We start from the raw sequence: 5346 nt of genomic DNA, 5'->3' as shown, positions 1-5346 counted from the left end.
TGTGAATCAGAAAGTTATCACTGATTATTTTCCTCTCTCAAACATTGAGTTGCTCATGTTGCTGAAGGGTGGTAAGTACTTCTCAAAGTTGGATTTGAAAAGTGCTTACCATCAGATTAGGCTACATGAGTCTTCCAGAGATGTGACAGCATTTATTACAATGGATGGTACTTGAGGGTTCACTAGAATGCCGTTTGGGTTATCTTCGATAACAAGTGTCCTTCAAAGGGTCATGTCTCAAGTGTTTGAAGGCTTCAGTAGTATAATTTTTTTCAAGATAACGTTTTGATCTATGCTGCGACAGTGGAACACCACAGCATGATTCCAAAGAAAGTCTTGATGAAGGTGTTGGAAGTGGGCCTTACATTGCGGAAGGAAAAGTGTTTTTCTTTGTGAGGAAATTGAGTATTTGGGGCATACCATTTCGGGTGATGGGGTGAAATCAAAGAGGGACTTACTGTCTGCTATTAGATTGCCCCCCCCAACCCAAGGACAAAGACCAATTAAGGTCGTCTGAGGGGCTCATTGAGTACTATGCTAAATTTGTGGAAAATGTTGTGACTAAAACAAGGTCTGAAGGTTTTGTTAAAAAAAAAGGCTGTGCATTCAGATGAGGTGATGTCCAAAGATAATGTTTTGACTTGATCAACAAGAGGTTTGTGGACCAGGTGTCCTTGTACCCTTCGATACGTCCTTGAAATCTGTGCTCAGAGTTGATGCAAGTGCATCAGGAGTGGGAGCTGTGTTAGCTCAGGTTCATGGCAAACCTGAGTGCACAGTAGCTTTTGCCTCACGATCGCGGTCATCGAGTACGAGGCATTGGCGGCTGAATGGGCAACAGGCTACCTCAGGACGTATTTGTGGGGCATTCATTTCATCATGTGGACGGATCACAAACAATTATTGAAGGTTTTAGCACCCGGTGGGGCTGTAAAGGGGTCAGCCAGGTTAGCAAGGCTCTCTGCTCGCTAGCAGAAATATATGTATACTGTTGAATACATCCCTGGTTGGCGCAATTCCCAAGCTGATGCCTTGTCTCGTTTGTCAGTCGACTGGGTGCTGGTTGATGGCAATGATGTCCGCAACATGGAGAAAGCGGGTGCTGTGGCTTGGTTGGAGGACATTGCTTGTTATGGAGTAGGTGTGTTTTCTAAAGAAGATTGGGTGCAGAAGATGGACAGAAAATAAGTGTTGCGGGAGGTTTTCAAGATGGTGGTGAATGGAGGTAGGAGGGAGAGTACGTTGCATCGGCGGTAAGACCGTTTATTAAACTTTTGGATGAGTTGTCATTTTGTGATGACACTGTTTATGAGAGGGGACAGATTTGTGCCTCCGGAGAATTTAAGGAGGAAGTTCATACAGTTGGCCCATGAGGGACATTTGGGGCAGACTATGACTTAGAGTAGAGTGAAAGAAAATTTTTGGTGGCCTGGTGTAGATGCTGAAGTTGCAGAATGGGTGGAAAGGTGGGTGGTGTGTAAGGTAAGTGAAAAGCGTCTTAAGGTGGGAGGGCAGGCTGTATGGATCACATTCAGCAGATTCAAGTTCCGAGGTCCCTTTAAGGTCAAAGAGGTGTTTCAAGAGTATATTGTGTTGGAAAGCGATAGCTAGTGGAATAGGCACGGATTGTTGTTGTTTCAGAAAGGAGGTGAGTGCAGTGAATCACGGGCTGAGGTGTTTGTAGTGGATTTATGTTGACAGTGGAAGAAATGCCCAGTTGTGTGAGAGGCGGTGGTTAATGCGTTGACATTGCTCGGGGTGACAATGGAGCTAGAGATATGTTGGAGCTAGAGATATGTTGGAGCCTGAAGGATTGAGTTGGGAACAGAGAGAAAGGAAAATCCCTGTGTACTTACTTGATTATTAGCTGGCCTCAGATTGAGTATTGCAACGACAAAGTGTATGTTACTCTTTCTTTGCTCGTAGTTTTTTGCACCTTCTCTACTGTGTTACTTCATTTTTACGTTTTTCCTAGGATGGGTTATGTTTCTTTATTTTTGTTGCCTATATAAGAGTATTTTTTGCTCTCCGTTTATATTGTTTCTGTTCTCACAATTTTTCTGTGTTAAGTTCTTAAGGTAATGTTTATTCTCACTTAAATTGTTTGTTATGAGAAAGGGAAAGATGTGTTGTATTTGCGAAGTTAGAACAGAACCTTGAATGGAGAAAGGCAGTTGGTATGGAGGCTGACAGGGGAAAGATCACGTCTCCGGGTGGGCTGAATAAAGGAAAACCATCTCATTCCTGGATGTGTTGCCTGGATTATTTACAACACAGGAGAACAGTCCCACAATATGTGAAAGACATTCAATCAATCCACCTCTGACATCAGTAATTACCAGGTACATATGGGTATGTTTTATGGAGGTACTTCTGTGTCACGTATGTACGGTGCAGACATTTAAACTGTTACTGAAAAAACGCATTTCCAGAAACTGTACTAGGGAAACTGAACATCAAAGTCTAGTTGATCTGTTAGTTTTTTTACCTCATGTTCAGCCATTCATTCCTAGGTTGAGAAATTTTAGCTCATGTCATCCGAAGAACGTTTTATGCTGTCACAGATAGCAGTATTTGCTATACTACATGGAATCGGCTGTGGTAAAAACCCCTTGCTCATGTTAGTTTTCTCGTCTACTTGTTCTGGGCTTTTTATTGAATGGTTTTCATCCTTATTCATGTTTTTGTCCCACCTCTTCAGCATTTCTTCTATACCCTCTTTTGATTGCCCGGCTATCGTTCCACTGCTCACTGCTGATGGCATGGAACACTTTTTCTTCTTCCGGTTCATTTCTCATTTAGTACTGCATGGGAGTACATTGTTCTTTCCTTCTTCTGGCTCTGTGTGCATAGAATGCGGTGACACTCTGCCAGTTTGCCAATTTCCACGACTCGCCACTCTTCTTTGACCCACTCTTCGAGTGTTCAACAGCAAACACTGCTGCGGCGCGGAGTCGCACTCACTCGCTTCTTTCGTTGTTCGTCTGTCTCCTCTCCTGGGCTTTGTGGCTCCTGCTCTTCCCCCACTGCACACTTGCTGCTCCTATTGGCTTTGCCGATGCCAGAAGCTTATAAATATCACTGGCAGAGACATTAACTATAACTGGCAAATTTGAAAAGTCTATTTGTCATATTTTCAAGGTGAAAACCATGTTGCTGCATGACACATTGTCGCAACCATGTTGCAAAGTATGGAAAATACCATTTTCATGCGTTTTAGAAGGGTGCTGCATATGACATCTTGAAAGAACATATTTTTAAGACTGCCAGTCGCAGTTGTTGGCTTTGGCGTTGTTTAATAAAAACATCTGGCATAGGCAAAAAAAAGTGGTGACTAAAAAAACATTGGCAAAGCAAAACCAACTGACTGGCTTTGAGAATGCTGGTTAACATTGAATGGATGATGTGGTGGTCTTTGTTTGAATGATGTTGTCCAGGACTCTTGATGGAATTGTTGAGCTGAGATTGCTGGTTTGTAATAACGAATTAATGACTTAACTGTTCCAGTTGCTTTATTAAATATTTTGTCAATTTATACACAGGCAAATCTCATTTGTCATACCAAGTGTTAATGTCTCCTTCAATTTGCAGAGTTTCGGTTGTTTTAGGTCTTGGACACAAAGTCTTTCGAGTTCAGGAAAATGTATACTCCAGAGGTGAAGAATGAGGAAGTGAAGTAAGATGCATGAAATGACTATTCGTTCTCCAGGCCTTGCCTTTCTCTAGAGTATGTTAGGGGCAGGTGTGACTTAACGTTGGATTGCCCAGAATCTTTTATTATGCCTATGTTTCAACACATTTTCACAGGGAGGGTTGACTGATTTAAATAGCCATAAAACAGAGTCAGAAGGGCTGTAATCTATTTCATCATTATACCCACTGAGGCTAGAATGTACTATAATGAAAAGGGAGAAACGGAAAGACAAGTATTGTAATGGTGGTGCAGAAGGTCTACAACAGCCATTATTGGCATTGAGCAAGCTTCAGTGTCTGCAATGAAACTCTGGACATTCCAATGTTCTAAATATGTTCCACACCCACAGAATAATGAAATGGCATTTGCTCTGCCCACTCCGATTTTTATATATGTTCTGCTCTGATAGATAGAGATAGTTCCTCGTTATTTATTGCTGTACTATTTGTTACTTCCTACATCTACCAATGAAAAAAACGTTTCACTTGTGTTCCTAAAACAACGGGTTAAGATTTGGAAGTGAGGAATGTACAAGCTGATATTAGCAAAATATTTTAGCAAAAATAATTTTTTTGCCATATTTAATGTAGATTCTGACCTTTAAATCTCCCAAAATACCACTGAGTTTAAGCCTATAATAATACATGATTTTGAGAACTAGCTATTACATTAATATAGTTCTTGTGAAGGCCTACGGTAAATGTCAGGTCTGCTTGCCTTTTGAATATGACAAACAAAAGCAGTCTTCAAATCAGTTGCACTGAATGGTATTCATCAAATCACAAAGACATGGTCCTTCTATCTAGAGTAGAAGTGGAAATTCATGTGCCCTTTCACCCCGTTTTACACTTCCTCATTTTAATTGTTTGCTTTTGGTTCTTGTGTATCTTATTTTCTCTGGCTCCTTTCTAAACAATTCAATACGTTTCTTGCGGAGGTTGTGGTCTGAGAGGGACTGGTTATCATTTTGGTTTGTTTTTCCTGTGGATTATCCTTTGGATGAATTCCCATGTATTCCCCCCCCCCAACCATACTCCTCCCTCCCCTCCCCAATCCACTTGCTTGTCAGGGGTGGGCTGTTCTAGGAGGGATGATGGAGCACGAAAAGTATGAATATATGAATGTTTGCTCTGTGGTAAATGGAGCGTCCGTAACGTGCGACTACTTAATTTCCCGCTATGCCACCCAGAAGTTAAGTTTAAACAATCCACAGGTAAAAAGCGTGCATTCTATCGCAGTTTAAGGTTTTATGAGCATATTATAGTTTGCTATTTTTTTTTTTTAATCAATACCATCCTTTGCCACATTGTGTGCTATTGCCTCGTACAATACATTTTGAGTGAATTTTTCACTTCTTGGGAGTTGTGCCCTCCCTGTTGCCGTTCAAATGCTTATGTTGCTGGATAGAAAAGCGCCTTCATGTGATTATTTTGAACGTTACCGACACATTTTGCTGTCAAAGATTTTGAACACGTCTAAATGACTGAGTCAATAGTTATGATTTTTTCATTTATTATTTAAACTGCAAGTGGCAGTTACGCTGCCAGGATGGTATACGCACGATGTATTAACACGTGTATTGAAAACAAGCATTAAAACCAGCAAACTAGTTATCCACAAGCTCATAATATAAACTACCTTTGCAAAGGTTT

The sequence above is a fragment of the Triturus cristatus genome, chromosome 6 (genome assembly GCF_964204655.1).
Source record: "Triturus cristatus chromosome 6, aTriCri1.1, whole genome shotgun sequence".
Classification (NCBI taxonomy): domain Eukaryota; kingdom Metazoa; phylum Chordata; class Amphibia; order Caudata; family Salamandridae; genus Triturus; species Triturus cristatus.
This window is presented reverse-complemented; position numbering follows the sequence as displayed.